General features: G+C 43.1%; 2 protein-coding genes across 10 annotated transcripts in view; one reads left to right on the top strand and one right to left on the bottom strand.

Moving 5' to 3' along the window:
• The window catches only part of map1aa (microtubule-associated protein 1Aa), a 56,839-nt gene that overhangs the window by 8,678 nt on the left and 29,969 nt on the right, over positions 1–18,192 (top strand). The window contains exon 1 of one of the 2 annotated variants that reach the window (XM_074658908.1): positions 16,444–16,581. The exons of the other annotated variant lie outside the window; for it this stretch is intronic. The gene's annotated coding sequence lies outside the window, so the exon portion shown is untranslated. Of the gene's footprint in view, positions 1–16,443; positions 16,582–18,192 lie in introns of those variants that run through there. 2 annotated transcript variants of the gene reach the window in all.
• tp53bp1 (tumor protein p53 binding protein, 1) overlaps positions 1–18,192 on the bottom strand; it is a 71,551-nt gene that overhangs the window by 39,344 nt on the left and 14,015 nt on the right. The gene's annotated exons all lie outside the window — the stretch shown is intronic.

Genomic DNA, 18,192 nt, shown 5'->3' with positions numbered 1-18,192 from the left:
TGATCGTAGCATATTCAGGTGGATGCGTTTACATTGCAGTTACTACAGACTACATGGCGTACAAATGACACGCCAAAAGCAAGAACGGCGTTGTTATAACACCTGAAATAACTTACAAATTGCTGTGTCATTCATACGCCATTTGGTGAGACCAGGCTGCTAAATTACGATACACTATAGTGAAGGCATGACCCGCCCTACGCTGCCTCTGATTAGTTAGTACTCGCTGCCTTTGTTGGTTGGGTTGGTTAGGTTTAGACATTAAGGAGTGAGATTGGTTAGGGTTAGGGTGGGAATAGCCAATCAGAGGTAAAGTAGGGGGGGTCATGCCTTCGCTATAGTAGGACATCGTGACCGGGCTGGGTGTTTCCTGTGTTTCCCCGAGAGATAGAGCAACTAGAGAGTGATATGACTACAATGTGTGGTCTTTAATTACGGAGCCTAAAAACTCTAAGAGGCTTCAGGCAGCATTGTCGTATGTCAGAAAGACACTTGAAAGACGGAGTAAGGTGTTAAATCTGATTACTGACCAGCTGTATGTAAATGTGAGTTTTTCAGTAATCAGGTTATTGCAGTGCAAATCAACGGCACAAACTGTATCGCGTGGTGCTTTATCAAAGTCCAGCATCACATAGATGATGCTATTGATGCTATTGATTACTCTCTTTGTCTTTGATTGCTGCTCTCTCTGCCTCGCTGCTCAGACTGGAGTCTGATCCACATAAAACCCACTGCAGTAAACTATGCGGGTAAACACAGAGACGGAGCATCACATGAACATACAGAGATATGTGTGCTGCAGCCTATAAAGCAAACACAGTGTGTCCCTCTGGATCACCGACACACTGCTGCAGTCATCACACACACACACACACACACACACACACACACACACACACACACACACAGCTATAGGATTATATTTCAGTAATTGTCAGGATTAGTCTAGATACTGTGTGGATGCTGCAGACCAGCACAGAGAATATCAGCCCGTCCACATTTTACCATTTCAGTAATTTAATACGATGTCAGAGATTATCGATGCATTGCATTGTTCCGGAAAGTTGCATTAAAGCACATTATAGAAACCAGTCTGCACTGGTATTTGTTCATTCAATTATTACAGTAGTGTTATCAAGATTCCAGTGTGTTTCGTTCTTTAACAGCAGCAAGCAAAGACACAAGAAAATGTCTTTATGTAAATATAAAATCGGCTGAAGACGGGACGTTGAGGCGTGTGCGTGACGTGAGGTCATGAACTTTAAGGCCATAATAAAACCCCTCACTGAACCCCCCTGTGACAGTGAGCAGACTCAAAAGGCCACGTTGCCTGAGGCTCAGACTTCAAACAGGCCGACATCAAGAAAACAGCTCCGGCCAAAATGGCAGCAGCAGCAAACCTCTCTGTTTGTCTGGAAGTCTGGTTTTCTGACTGTTATTTGAAGGGATAAGGCTGGTGTTTGTCTATATTTATCATATCGTCAACACATCTGTTAAAAAAGACCAAAAACAACAATGTGTTAATTTGCTTCTCAATACTTTCTGACTTCCTAAACAATCTGATACTGCTGGCGAAATGTTTCATCCGTGCATCCAAATGGAGGAGAATGAAACCCCTATTTTCCGTCTTCAAAAGGAGTGATCATCTCAGTGCTTTAAGACTAATGAAAGGACAACATGCAAAGTCTCTCCTTATGCTGTGAGCTTATGAAGAACTGAACATATATGATGATAACCCCTAAAGCTGGAGGAAGAATGCAGTCTTATTGTTATTATTTATTTATTTTCTTCCTTTAATTATTTTCTACCCTCTTTTATTTTTGGTAATATATTATTTTTTTTATAATTCAAATTATCTTTCCTATCCAATTGTAACCTTGTATGTTAAGAAGTATTATTGAGTTTAGATTACCATGCTTTAATGTTTGTAAATTAATTTTCTTCAATAAAAAAAAAAAAAAATCTTCCATTCTGCAGCTCCAATGTTCCTGCTGAGGCATAAATCCTTAAACAAAGAGTCACAAATATATAGTTTCATTTTTAAAACATGGCTCAGTGATGTCCCTAAAACAGCTGGTCACTGTAGTTTTTAACAAAGATAACACAAACAGGAGGAAATAGTGCATTTGTTGGGGACTATTTTCAACGGCGGATTAATTCACTTATACACACACAATACTAGTTAGTAGATACATTCACTGGTGGTTTTGGTCCTTTGGGATTCATTGACATTAAGAAAAATAATAACGCGATTAAGCGTTAAATAAAGCATCTTCAAGAATTTCGCATTTTGGGGGAAGTCAGTTGCTTCCAGGAGACGATTGTAGTGATTTGTAGTGCTGTATTCCCAGCCCGGTCCCACCAAACAACGTATGAATGACACAGTAACTTGTAATTTTGCATGCAATAACAACGCCTTTGTTGCTTTTGGCGTGCCATGTGTACGGCCATGTAGTCTGTACTGTAATGCAAACGTATCCACGTGAACATGCTACGATCAGAGCTAGTGACGTAGAATACAAAAAGACAAAGGCTGCTTATAGTGGGCAGGAGGGGGAGGTGGACGGGTCCAACAAACACAGGACTTTCAACCAGAAGACCAGGTGTTTGTTCCCAAAATGTTGAGTTATTTTGAAGTTACGTTAGTGACGTGTTTTCCGTACTTATGTGTTGTTTCCGTATGTACATATTTTACTTAGTTCACTTATTTTAAGCCCAAACATGATGTTTTTCCTAAACCTAACTAAGTGGTTGTGTTGCCTAAACAGAACCGCGACCGTTTCACGGTAACAACGTGGCGTTAAATGATACGTGAAAAGACTAAAATAGGTTATCATGACACGTAATATCCTTAAAATGTTGTGCTATTTATACACATTCCCGTGAGATCAGGTTGGCGCTCCTCAGGCTGTGTTTAGATCACACTGACTAGGCTCTTGTTGACGTCAATGGTTGGAGTGAAAATGAATGAACTGAGAAGTGATCAATGTTTTTAGAACTGGATGTGAAGCGGGTAATTGTGGAAATTGTGGATGTAAAGGCGCCATGAGAAGCTGTGTGAGACTGAGTGGTGAGAGCTGCCAGTAAAAAGATGTTTGTTATCACTATTCAAACGTTTCATCCTGCTCTTACAAGAAATAAGATGTTTTGATGCTGCGCTGGTGTTTTATATTGACTGGATCTGGATGAAGCCCACGGGAGAGTTCACAGTTCAGCTGGTGGAGGATGAGACACCTCTGGTTCTGTTTGGCTTCCTGACATGTAAAAGGTCACATTGGAAAATTGATAAAAAAAACATCTATTCAGAAGAGGGTGCACCCTCGAATCGAAGGTCAACCGAAGGTCAGTCCTTTTGATGCGTCCTCCAGAGGTTCCTTTCATAGTAGTAATGCTCCGAGGGTTTCACTCCTGCTTCTTATTTACTTTTTTAAAAACCTCTCACAGCACCCACAAGGTGTTTGCAGGATCATCTTGCCTGCTGCCTGTAATACTACGGCTCCTCCTCGTCGGTGCCTTGAATACTAATCCGCCGCTGGTGGAGGAGTGCACAGTCATCATGGCTGACAGGCTCAGGCACAGAGAGATAACTACACACCCGTGAAGGCAGGATGGCTTCTGTGATCAAACAATGCAATCACATGAAAGGTCGGTAGTTTATCAGCATTTATAGTCTGAGACTGACTTGCAATTTTTAATTTCAGCATTCACGTTATCGATCTAAATTTGTATGTAGATCTTAAAATAGAAATAACTGAAGCTGTCAGAGAAACACAGACTCAGACGCAGAACAGACAATAAACAGAACAGAGTCAAATGTCATCAGTTCCACTAAAAATACCTTTCTCAGATCGGCTATAACTCTGCAATCAAGTGGAATTAGTTTATAAGCCGCGGTAGACATTTTTTCATTAACATCTCACTGGAGTAAAAATGTGTGTTGCAGGAAAATAACACCATCCAATGCCAACACTTCCCTCCAGACTCTCTAGCTGCGATGCCGATGTGGAAGAGCTCAGGCAGCCAAGCTGGCAGTGACCTCGCTGATGGATGGCATATGTGCTGAAGGACAGGCAGCACCCTCTGGTCTCTCAGCCTTCCTGAAGGCCTCGCTCTGCCTCAGTAGAGATAGTGTGTGTACATACAAACACTCAGTCAACAGACACAGGACTGAACGCAGGGACAGGGCAGGTTAGACAGGCGGGTTAGAGAGTTGAGACGGGGTGGCTGATGTTGTCTGACTAAACAAAACCCACCCAATACTGTGGGGTGACCAGGAGTCCAACTTTATGAGGGACTGCACATTCCCACATGTTGAGACAATGTCCCACGTTTTCAGTGGCTCTAGTTTTCAAAAGTCAAACCATAGCTTTTTTAAAGACGCTGTGAAGAAAGCAGGAAGACTGTCATCGTCACAGCGCTGTGTTTGCTGTCAAACTGAGCACACCTGGGTCAAGTGCAGGTTGACATTTCACCGTCTTTGCTCCGCTATACGCCCAACGTGGAAAATTGCGAGTCACCGTAAAGTCACAAGCTCTGCAGATTTAGGTGGAATATGATGGAAACTACCACAAAGAAAAGGAAGAGCAGCTACAACAGAGACTGTGAAACTACTAATAAGTATTTATAAGCTGGTGGAAGGAGATTCTCAGTTTCTTGTGAAATTTGCCAGTTATATTTCAATTTCACACACTGGGGGAATATGACATGAAGCGACACAAACAAATGAGAGAATTTATCGCATCAGGTTCATAGACTGCATATAAGAAGTGGACGCAGTCACCGTGACGTCACCCACTGGTTTGTGGACTGCTGTTTTGAAGCCTCGAGTTTGGCATCTTGGTTTTTGCAACCAGAAGTGACACGAGAGGGTGGAGCTAAGTACAACCGAACGCTGAATAAGACGTTTCTAGGCGACCAAAAATGTTACAATTAAGGTGGTGGCGACCTGTCAATCACAAGGAAGCCCCGCCCTAAAGCTTCCCCTGCTTTATGGTCTATTTGACTCTAAATGGGACCATAATTTACTAAATGAACATCATGCTGTATTGAAGAAGACTTGAAACTAGCTATTGAGACCATAAACTCATGTTTACTATGTTTACTGAGGGAATACATCAAGTGAGAAGTAGGCTCATTTTCTGCTGGATATTAGAAATAATGCAAGTTTACAGCACTTCAGCATTGGCTTCACTTTTCAGACCCGGAGTTGCCTCCCAGTCCTCCCACTCATTTGAATGTGAGTAATGCGTTTAGGCTGCGGCGGCAGGGACCACAGGGGATGCCAAAAAATGATTCTTGACCTTATAAATCATTATAAAATGCTTTATAATGTATTACAGATATGGGTGTCACAGACAGTGTTACCCAAAATTGCGTCATGGTCACAAAATAAATTAATAAAAGTCGAATCACTCCTCTTCTTCCTCGGAGTGACCTCTTTTCTCATCAATTAAAAACCCTCCGCGGCCTCTTTTTTTTAGCTCCCCGAAGACGCTCACAGGTTCCCAGAGGAGCCATAAGGACGCACTCTTACGTCTGTTGCGTCATGATGAAATGGATACTGGATGACACGCAGGTAATCAGTGCATCCATCACTGTACGTCCATTAGTGTCTCAGTCCTCCTCACAGCAGACCGGTTACCTGCTTGACTGATGAGGCTCAGGGACGGTCTGGCAACATGAAAGATCACGTTTCATCCCAGGAGGACGACAGGAGGAGGAGGAGGGTGGCAGTAATGGCCTCCATGAATGCAGCTGTTTCCCACACAGTGCAATTAATAAAGACTCAGTGGACCTCCACTGCAGACTGATAGCTGATAAACAAAAGCTGGTGGCATCAGAGAGCCCTCGGGGGGGAATAGTGAGCAGGAGAGCTCAGTGGCAATAACTCAATATTATTGTTTATGTTCTTTCACTAGACTATGAGATGATTACAACACCGTCGACTGCATGGAGCAGCAGTTTCATTATTTACTGCGGTACATTTTATGATGGATGATATCGGGAAAAAATCGTAATTAATATTGTGATATTGATTTCAATCATTTACCTTAATCCTAGTTATTGACGGTGATGTGTTAGCAACTAGTAACTAAACTGAGATGCTTTTGAAACTAGTAGCGTAACACTTTTCTTTATCAATTTCATTACTTTAGTTTCATGTTGTTTCCATATTTGTTGATGCAAATGATAAAGTAATTAAAACAAAATGGGAAAATGCCCCGTTATATTGGCAACATGCACCTGCCACGCTACATTCGAACAAGTGATTAGCACCAAGAAGCTGTCGGTGGTTGGCAACGTTACCAAAGAACGTATATTGATAAGAAGTGAAAGTCAATTGTTCGTTCCATTACAACATCAGCGCCCAGCAGCAGAAAAGCTACGCTACCATGGCTGTAGAAGAGGGTCCAATAGACCACAGACCATGGATGTAGAAGAGGGTCCAATAGACCACAGACCATGGATGTAGAAGAGGGTCCAACAGACCACAGACCATGGATGTAGAAGAGGGTCCAATAGATCACAGACCATGGGTGTAGAAGAGGGTCCAATAGACCACAGACCATGGATGTAGAAGAGGGTCCAATAAACCACGGATCATGGATGTAGAAGAGGGTCCAATAGACCACAGACCATGGATGTAGAAGAGGGTCCAATAGACCACAGACCATGGATGTAGAAGAGGGTCCAATAGACCACAGACCATGGATGTAGAAGAGGGTCCAATAAACCACGGATCATGGATGTAGAAGAGGATCCAATAGACCACAGACCATGGATGTAGAAGAGGATCCAGTAGACCACAGACCATGGATGTAGAAGAGGGTCCAATAGACCACAGACCATGGATGTAGAAGAGGGTCCAACAGACCACAGACCATGGATGTAGAAGAGGGTCCAACAGACCACAGACCATGGATGTAGAAGAGGGTCCAATAGACCACAGACCATGGATGTAGAAGAGGGTCCAACAGACCACAGACCATGGATGTAGAAGAGGGTCCAACAGACCACAGACCATGGATGTAGAAGAGGGTCCAATAGACCACAGACCATGGATGTAGAAGAGGTAGTGTCCTGTGCTTTTGCCCTGCGTGTTGGTAAATAGCCTACCACTACATTAATTCTGTTTATGTCATGCTACTAGTCAGTTACTCTTTGACGATTTCAGTCCAAAATGTCTGCAGAGTTTTGTCTCTTTGCTTCTATAAATGGACTTGCATTTATGTAACACCTTTCTAGTCTTCCAACCTCTCAAAGCACTTTACACTACATGTCAGTATACACCCATTCACACACTGATGACAGAGGTGCCAACCTGCCCATCAGGATCTAATCTAAATACTCATTCACACACCGATGGAACAGCCTTCAGGAGCAATTTGGGGTTAAGTATCTTGTTCAAGGACACTTCAACATGCGTCGAAGTAGTATAACTATACTCTTTGATAGCACTGTTTAATTTCCTGTGTCTCGTTAATCTTGTCCTCTTGCTCCTGCTGTTAATTTGTTTAAATACCCACGTGTTGGAATACGTTTTTCAGCACCATATGAACTGAAATGATAGGAGCGTTATGACTGGTTTGTGCACCACTACATACTGTATAACATCATCTCACATTTCTGCCGATGGTTTCACGCTGTTCGGCCGACCAACAGTAGCACAGAAACAAAGCAATATGGCAGCAAAAAGGGCAGGAAAGAAAACGTTTGCTACCGTAGCTAGTTCCAATATAATGAAAATGTTGGCATGGCAAATATTTTATCAGAAAGAAAATGCATTCAACACTTTTGTGAGGCCTCAAGGATACAAAAAGTGTATGTTGGTGAGAAATACTGAATGTAAACATGATTGTTTTTTTACAAGGAAATACCACAGGACACCTTTAAGTTATTATTTAAGTTGACCACAAATAAAATGATCACAGAGTTGCTGATATGTGATAAACCTTCTGGGCCTCTGGGAGTTATTTAATCGTAGACAAAGTATTGGACAAATTAAAATTTTGCCGTGATGATGACGCTAGATGAAAAGTTAAGATATTATAATTCATCCTGAGGGGAACATGAATGTCCACAAAATGTTCTAGCAATCCATCCAATAGTTGTTGAGACCAAAATGTCAACCTCATGGAGGCGCTACAGGAAAAGTCAATCAAGATTCATCCTCTGGGAACCGTGAATGTCTGCACCACGTTATGCTCAATTCATCCAACAGTTGTTGAGATATGTCAGTCTGGACCAAAGAGGTAGACGGACCGACATCCATCCCTAGAGCCACGCCGCTAATTAATTTATTCAATACAGTATCTTATGAATAAAGGGAGTGTTCACATCACATATGACATGATTCCCCCACAAACACCTAAAGGGCTGAGTGGGTGTTCAGAGAGCGTGACGGACGTAGCATTAGGATGAAGCTGACAGGCAGAGACAGATATATGAGTGATGGCTGCAACACAGAGGAGGCTGTCAGGGAGCTGAACAGCAATATTAAAGACCCTTCACACACACATGCACTAGACACACAGGTTTAATATCCGCTGCTGTATTCTCCTCACGTACACACAACATGCTGGCAGGGAGACAGAAGGGGGAAAAAGGGCAGAGCAAACAATATTCACAGAGTAATGGAGGCAGAAGCATCATGAGAGAGCATTAATATAATGTTGCTCTGTCAGCAAGTGTAGTTCCTGTGTCTGAATACTGCATTACTACATTATTAAAGGGCGGGTCCATTGTTTTGGATTTTCTTTAGGTCTTAATATCATTTTGTAGCTTCCCAGTGGTGTTTGCACATTCAAATTTTGGTCAAAGTACGTATGTTTTAGCATCAAAATGCTATTTTCCTACCACCGTTTGGTCAGTGCCCCTCGGCATCAGAAACCGACGCACGGAGGCACCATTTAGCAACAGTATGTGATGAACCGGGCTTTCAACTAACTCCAATGTAAACCCACCCAGTGTTATTCAACGGGCGGAGCAAGTGACGTAGTATTATTAGCGTGAGAGTCCTTTCAGAGCGGGTAGGAGGCCTGGTGGATGGGTCAAACAAATACAAGACTTTCAACCAGGAGACGCTGTTCATGTCCCGGGAAACTAAAAGTAACGTTGACTTATTTTGTCACGTCAGTCTTTAGTCACGTGACTCGTCGGTTTCGTCAGCCCCGTGAGTCGCTAGTCAGTGAAGTTAACGTCGACCACGACCGTTTCCTAACCCTAACTAAGTGGTTGTGTTGCCTAAACCTAACTTCCTGTGAAAACGGAAGTTTATTTTGAAAGGACACCATGCATGTAACAAGCATATATTGACACGCCGTCTCTGGTCCGTCCAAAAGTAACGCAAGAGGGGTACCCCGTACGTCGATCTCCAATGCCAAGGGGAACTGATCAAGCGGTGGTATTTGACGAGTTGGGAGTGAGAAAGTGTTGACATGTATAGTATACGTCCTTATAGTCAGTACATTAACGTTACATACAGTAACCTAGATGGCGGTCGACGTGCTCCCAGTTTGGAGAAGGAGACAGGAGTACCGGCAAGGAAGCTATTAAGCAATGTACTGCTGTGGACGCCACGTTATTTTGTATCCAAAAATCACAAGATAACACAAACAAACTAACCGATCGATGCAGCGGTAGACCAGCAACTCCCGCTGCTCTGAGAAGTAAAATTACTGTTTCTGTGAATGGAGTCTGGTGGCTTTGAAGACGGCGATATAAGGCCTTCAGTTCCCCGTCAGAAAGGGCTGTCTGATGCCGAAAATATTCTAAATATAGGATACATTTTTTAGGGGGCTTAAATACGTTTTTACGTCCACAGCCGCTTTACCTCGCCGTCAGACAGCCCTTTCGCTCTCTTCAAAGCCACCAGACTTCTTTCACAAAAACAGTCATTTTACTTTGCAGAACGCGGGAGTACACCAACGCATTGACATCTCAAATCATCACATACTGACACTTTGCCAGACTCTGACTCTGTGTCACTTTTCAGTCGCATTAAACACGTGCTTAATGTTGTGAAGTAAACAAAAACACTTGCTTAGGTTCAGGCAATAAAACCACTATAGTTAGGTTTAGGAAAAAACTACATGGTTATAAGTTTGTACAGTGAAAATGACACTGAACATCGTGAACAGGGGACGCAAATGAACAGCTTTGATTGTAACGTGACGTACGGGACACGAACAACGGTCTCCTGGATGAAAGCCCTGTGTTTGTTGGACCCATCCGCTTCCACTCCCGACCGTCTGCCTTATGTGTATCTTTTCGCTCTTAAAGCTACCTCACCACACTCCCATCACACTTTCCCTAAGTGTAATTTTTATAGCCCATAATAAGCAATAATGGAAAGCCCGGTGCGTCTAATACCGAAGCTGAAAAGGGCTTTAAGTGTCGGTATCTAATGCTGACAGCCATGACAAGGCGTTGGTATTTGACGCCCTGGGAATCCTTTCAGTTATTTCAGCTCAGCGTTGACTCAGCTAGTGCTAGCATTCATATTATCCATAACCTTATTGATAAGCTTACTTTAGTAATCTACGTTACTGCGTTTTGCTAACGGCTGAGTGGGCGTTTCCATTTGAATAAAACGGCCTTTAACTACACTTATAACTCAGCTAAAGTCACTTTGTGTTCTCTCTACTATACTCTATATCTCTTTGGGATTTCAGTAACGATGCTGAACCAATAGAGAGCCTGATTATGAGTTTCTCTCCCACACTGCACATGCTCAGCTGTCAGTGATCTGTTCCTCCAGCAAATCACAGAGACGTGCTGTGAGAAGCAATAGGTGCAAATCACCAACGAACAGATTGTCGCGGCTCAGATAAATAACCTGCGGGCGACGACGTGCGACGCGTCCTTGTCAGTCATCTAACGAGTAGTTAAAATTTTAATGACACGCCTTAAAAATTTCCAGCATTTGTTCTGGGTGCGGTTTAGAGGAACGTGTGCTGATTAATAATTCAGCAGCCGTTATTGATCCGTGCCTCGGCTCTCCTCTGCAGTCAGGGCTGTACATCAAGAAGGAGGGTCCCCTGATCCAGAGCCTTTCATCTGGACCTGACAACACACCTACCGACACACATGTACACACACACACACTAAAAGATGTGATATTACTGTAATGTGAGCTGTGAAAGAAGAGAGTCTGTAGGGATGTTTGTAACGTCCTTGGAGGAGTGGAGGACAAATACACTGAGCTACCAGTTCATTATCTACACAATCTACTGCAATCCAGTACAGCAGTAGAGATGATCATTTAGAAGCTAATTATGTTGACAAAATGTGGTTAGGGAGGTGTTTTTAAGGTAGTGTTGTATTAGATTTAAAAAGATATTTCTATGATTCCCTCCACCCACATTTACACACAGTACATGATGGGGACAGGATAAGCAATAAAGTATAAGTAATCATTACTATAGATTAGTGATGGGACGGTACAGGATTTTATCGTGGACCGCAATAAAAAACACTTACACTAAATTAAAGCCGAGTTTCCACCAAGAAGTTCCCGGTAATTTTAGTCCCTGGAACTACTTTTCGAGGAACTAAAAGGTTCCTGTTATCAGCGTTTCCACTGCGGTCTGAAGACCTGTAAAGATTAGGGAAAGTAGTCCGATGATGATGATGATCACTGGTGGTCACAGTGGTGAACACATTCTGCCGCCTGAGGTTTAGTTTCCCTGAATGTTTCATCTAAAAACCACGTTGAAAAAAAATAAACCTTTGTCTCCCTGCGATGACATCATAGTATTTACTGATGCACGTTGGATGTAATGAATGACATGCAGAGGAGGAAAGTGAAAGGAAGAGCGTCTGTCTCTGCAGTAAATCATCTGTTGAGTGATGGATGGTTTAGAGTACTTCCTTGTTTATGAATGAAGCTGTGCACAAGTTGAAGCAGCAGCGTTGTGTGTCTTCCATCATTCAGCGCAACCCTTTCTCATGGTCCGTTTCCACAGGGGCGTTTTTTTATCGCGAGGGATCGCCTCGCTTCCCAGCATTGGACGCTTGATGGGCTGCCACTAGACACAAGGCACCTGATTGGATGAACGCTTTCCCTCGTGGGCTGCAGCTCCCAGCTTTCAAACCGGAACCAACATGGCGGCTCGTTTGGAAAGAGAAGAAAGGTTCTCTTATATTACGAAAATAGTTCACCGAAGTTTGTTTCTGAAAACATTTTATGCATGAAATTAGCCGTGCAGTTGTTTCGGTTAGTTAAAAAGTTTCTAGTGAGTTTCCAGAGGTGGTGAGTTGCACCGGATTCCCCTGATTTGCATAAAGTAGCCTAAAGTCTAACTAGCCTGCAAATGAGGAGCGGGCGACGTGGCGCCCCGTCTCTCGAATATCCCGCCGCCACGCTACCAGAATGCATTGCACGGCTGCTTACATAGACAGTGAATTGGAAGTGTGGAAAGGACGGAGCCTGTGGACACGTACCATGATGGTAACACATTTCAGAAACACACTTCGGTGAACTATTTTCATAATACAAGAAAAGCTTTCATCTCTTTCTAAAACGAGCCGCCATGTTGGTTCTGATTTGAAAGCTGGGAGCAGCAGCCCACGGAGGGAAAGCATTTGTCCAATCAGGTGCCGAGTGTCTAGTGGCAGCCCATCAAGCGTCCAATGCTGGGAAGCGAGGCGATCCCTCGCGATAAAAAACGCCCCTGTGGACATGGACCATGAGAAAGGGTTGCGCTGATTGGTGGAACACACAAGCAGCGCTGCTGCTTCAACTTCTACTTCCACCACTCCCAACTCGTCAAATACTGCCAGTTGTTCAGCGCACCTCGGCATTGGAGACCGACACAAGGGGTACCTCTCTTGCATTAATGTTGGACGGACCAGGGACGGCGTGTCAATATACGCTCGTTACATGCATAGTGGACCCTCCCTTTAATAATGTAGTAATGCAGTATTGAGACACAGGAACTACACTTGCTGACAGAGCAACATTATATTACTGCTCTCTCATGATGCTTCTGCCTCCATTACTCTGTGAATATTGTTTGCTCTGCCCTTTTCTCCCTTCTGTCTCCCTGCCAGCATGTTGTGTGTACGTGAGGAGAATACAGCAGCGGACATTATACCTGTGTGTCTGATGCATGTGTGTGTGGAGGGTCTTTAATATTGCTGTTCAGCTGCCTGACAGCTTCCTCTGTGTTGCAGCCATCACTCATGTGTCAATATACGCTCGTTACATGCATAGTGTCCTTTCAAAATAAACGTCCGTTTTCACAGGAAGTTAGGTTTAGGCAACACAACCACTTAGGTAGGGTTAGGAAACGGTTGTGGTTAACGTTAACTCAAGCCCCCAGGAAGAGCGCTGGGCTTTGATGCAAATTTTCGTAGTGGCCAAAAGGCGGTACTACAACTCCCGTGTCCGTCACGTGATGCCATTGGGCCCAAAAAGACTTTTTCCCATAGACTTACATTGGCAAAGAGACATCTGTTACTCAGAGGATAATTTTTTTTGAGGTGAATGAACTCCCCAGTATGAACACTCCAATAGTCCTTATTTAAATCATTAAGTTAAAAGTTGTAAAATGCACTAACCCAGACCAAGAGGATGGGAGGTGGGTTAGCAAGCCGTGACGACCCCGTGACTGAGCCATGTGACCGAGCGGACGCTGCTGCGCCTGCTCTATGGGCCCAATGGATGTGGAAAATCGCTGGAAGATCCGGGTACTTTATCACTCGGCAGTCGAGCCATTTTGGCTTCATGTGCCACTGAGCACCTCTCATAGGAATGAACGGGGCCCCGCCTCCAACGCTGTGTCCAGTTCTCTTTATACATCTATAGTGGACAGCTGACGAGTTAGCTAGCTTGCTAATTCCACCATGCTTAATGCTACGCTCTGGAGAAGGACAAGCTACCGGGTCACAGCCACCACGCTGTCGTCACAGCTCACTACAGAAATTGGCATCAGCGACCGGCGCTCCTCCTGGGGGCTTGGTTGCCACCATGACAACTGACAACAATGGTCATTTTGTTATGTACTAATACCACACATGCTCACAAAGAAGGTTTGGTAAGAAAACTGCCGCTGCTGTTTAGATGAATTGCTGCACACAGAGACTCACTCAAACTGAAAGCACCGGTCATGGTGGAAATACTACACGACCTTTACAGAAACACGTGACCTTGATCAACTGCTCTGTGTGTTCGTCTATGTGTGAGGGAACTGAGAGTGATGTCAGGGGTGGAGGAGGGAGGAAGAGGAGGGAGGAAGAGGAGGGCAGGAATATCTGAGACATTCACGGGGGAGAGAGAAAACCAGCGCGTCTGGAGAGAAGGGCGCGGCAGCCGGGCATCCGAGCTGTACGACTAACAGCTGTCTGACATTTAGAGGAGACTGCCGGTCATCTGAGATGATGCTGCATCAGTGCTGCTTCAACAGAGTGGATATGATGCTCTTGAGTTTCACTGACAGGCTTTTTACAGAGGCGGTTTAAAACACCATAGCAACCACTCTGTTCAAATACCGTTTTATAATCAGACCTGAAGGGTGGAACTTTTCTTTTCTCCCCTCACAGCAACCTTAAAGTTGATGAATGACAGTTTGTGCATGTTCTCTGCCCTCTCTCTGTGAGCTATTTCTGTATCAAATAATTCTATGATCCAAAGCAAGTTATTTAAGGGACAAAGTGATAAATGTCTAGACTTCTTCTGACAGGGAAGGTGGCTGAAACGCTGACATCCTCCTCTCTGAATTAGCATCTCCGTTAGTCAAATGTTGTGATTCATGGTTTCTGGTGGTTCAGGTTGGCAGAGCTGACGGTCTATTTTAGCTTGTCTCTGTCCCACCCAGCAGCTGCTTTGAGTCACAGCTGTTTGAAAAGTCCCGTTTTCCAGATCAGACAAATCCACTCGCTTCCCACTGAATAATAATATCTGACATTATTTGTCTAGATAAGCTTGTAAAGCATCCACCTCCACAGTAAACTGTTGGTTCTTCTGCCCCCTATGGTGACAAGGAAATGGATTAATGCAGCTTGACAGCCAAATCCCATCGTTGCTGGCACCCGATTTGACTGCTAACAGCTCATTAAATGTGCGTCATCGTCATTAAATGTGGGTTATTGGCCTGCTACACCTACTATGATGTAAACTAAGACTACGACGTACCCCAAACTGCATGTGGTTGTCATAAAGTTGCAATCACATGCAATCCCGCTTCATGTCGGGATGGAGCAACTAACAGTCCGCTCCATAATAAAGGTTACATTATCTTCTAGACAAGACCTGAAGATGACCCGCTCCCTATGTCGATATAAACGGCTCATTCTAATGTAACGAAAACACAACGACTCTTATTTTCAGGTGATTATACACTAATGAAAACATAGCCTATTTCATTTCTGCCAATAGATCCTCTGAAATGCTACACACTGATCCTTTAAACATAAATCTGACTACTTTTTTTTAGGCCAACATAATAGTAAATAAAAAAGGCTTCAGCATTTCTCCCTGATCATTTTATTCCTGACTTTGAAACACCATTTAGACCAGGGATCAGAAACCTGTGGCACCGGAGACTCATGCGTCTCTTCAGCTCCTCTCCAGTGGCTCTCTGTGGATTTATAAAAAAATGGAAATGAATAACTGTTTTTTGTTTACATTTTAATTTGTATTAATCATTGTTGTAGGTCTATGGTGCGACGGAGTATTAGGGCCACATTGAGGGAAAAAAAAATAAATCTGAGATTTCGAGAATAAAGTCATAATATTATAAAGTAGTAATTTTACGTGTTATTTTATTTTTTCACGTAAAGTTATGACTTTATTCTCGCAATATTACGACTTTTTTTCTTAAGTTATGACTTTATTCTCGCAACATTACGACTTTTTTCTCGTAAAGTTATGACTTTTTTTTACGTAATATTCTGATTTTATTCTGTAAATCTCAGATGTTTTTTCCCTCATTGTGGCCCTAATACTCCGTACTACATTGTCTCTTTGGTCCTCACTGCATTACACTTATATACTATATACTTAGACTATAAACTGTTACCTTCATCACAATGATCAAATGTTTTGTGGCTCCAGACAGATTTTTTTTTTTCTTTGCCTAAAATGTCTCTTTTGGTAGTAAAGGTTGCTGACCTCTGATTTAGACCTTCATGTTGGGAAACCAATGTGAAAAATCAAAGTAATTAAAAAACACATTTAAAAACCTTCTTTTTTGTTTCTGGTCATCATTAGGTGAGGGGTGTGTTCATGACCTCAGTATTTCTAAAAAATCCTGGCTGCGACCCTGGATTTAATATCATCACTGAATTATCACTCAGATATCAACTCATCATATTATCTTCTTTATGACAAGTCGAATTTAAATAGAGAGAAATCTAATTTCCGATTCACGTGAATGCCTCTGGATCAGTTTACAACCTCCTGAAACTGGAGTGTACGAGGGGTTCCTGAATGCAGCACGAGCCAGCAGATAGCAGAGTGGAGTCGAGCCGAGCAGAGCTGGACCAGGCCATCCTCAGAGCCTTCATCCTCCTCATCCTCAGCAGCAGCAGCACAGCATCAGCACCACCTCCTCCATCCTCCACCTCCACTGAAGGACGGTAAGACTCTGCACCGTTCATCCTCCGGTTCTCCTCCGGTTAGAGCTGCTCCTCCTCGGCTAGAGGATGATGATGATGATGATGATGATATAGTCGGTTCAGTAGAGACAGGCGGAGACCGACCGACAGACCGGACCAGTGCTGCTGCTGGTCTGGTGTTTTATAACAGCTTTAATCTGCAGCTGCATGCAGACACACTGATACACATCACTGCATGCATTTATATATATAGACAATACATATATGAGAGGAGGATTAATGTTACATAGGCCGGGTGTCTGCAGACAGAGGCAGGGGACTATATGATGTGAGTAACATTATTATTATCTCATGATATGATCAATTTCACTGCATAGAGCTGTTTACATTCACTGTTACTATCAGATGAAGAGCTCATTTTATCTAATTTACTCCTAAAATGTTCCACTAGTAGCACATAGACATGCATATGATGCATTTAGGTCACATTGTGGACTTTCTGGTGTACTAGAAGGAGGAATTTAGGAGGTCATGACATCCCAGCACACCTTCAGGTGACTATAATCACCAGAATAGACTGCATAATTATACCTTTTTCATTTAAATGTTAAAATTCATCTTCTGTAAATGTTATCTTCCTATCTAAATGATCTAATTGATGATTTAAAGCCTTCTTTCACAGTGCCAGCAGGGATATAATTCCATGAAATCCCTTCACTTTGCTGGTATAACTTTATTTTTTACCTTAAAATCAGTCAACACAAAGAATATTGACTCAAAATATTCATATATAATAAGTCTTAAATTTGCAATTGTAGACCGTAAACGCCTCCTCAGGTTGTTAAAAACCCCAAACATAATAAAGATGATGTCAGTGTAGCCACAGCTTAAAGGGCAGGTTCCTCTGTGTTCTTTTCTGGTTCTTTTTCAAATGGAAACGCCCACTCAGCCGTTAGCAGAAAGCAATGACGTAGGTCACTAAAGTAAGCTATAATGAATAAGGTTATGAATAATCATGTGAACACTGCCACTAAAGCTGAGTCAACATTAGCTCTGCTAAGTTTGGAGATAACTGAAAGTTGGAGTTGTATGTTTACTCCTGCGTTCTGTGAGGTAAAATTACTGCTTTGTGAATGGAGTCTGGTGGTTTTGAAGAGAGCGATACAAAGGCTTCAGTTCCCCGTCAGAAAGGGATGTATGACGGCGAGGTGAAGCTGCGGCGGACAGACGCAGCAGAGAAACGTATTTTAGCCACAGTGTACGTTATATTTAAAATATTTTCACCTCTTCACCTCGCCATCTCACAGGCCTTTACTGACAGGGAACTGAAGCCGTTATGTCGCGCTCTTCAAAGCCACCAGACTCCATTCACAAAAACAGTAATTTTACCTCTCAGAGCACGGGGATGCTGGTCTACAGCTGCATCGATCGGTTAGTTTGTTTGTGCTATTGTGTGACTTTCGGATGCAAAGTAACGTGCCGGTACTCCTGTCTGCTTCTCCAAACTGGGAGCACGCCGACCGCCATCTAAGGTACTGTATGTAACGTTAACACACTGACTATAAGGATGTTTGTATACTGTATGTGTAGCAACTCATCATGCAGAAACCTACGTCAGGTCACATACTTTGA

This window comes from Sebastes fasciatus, chromosome 2 (genome assembly GCF_043250625.1).
Source record: "Sebastes fasciatus isolate fSebFas1 chromosome 2, fSebFas1.pri, whole genome shotgun sequence".
Classification (NCBI taxonomy): Eukaryota; Metazoa; Chordata; class Actinopteri; order Perciformes; family Sebastidae; genus Sebastes; species Sebastes fasciatus.
This window is presented reverse-complemented; position numbering and strand designations above follow the sequence as displayed.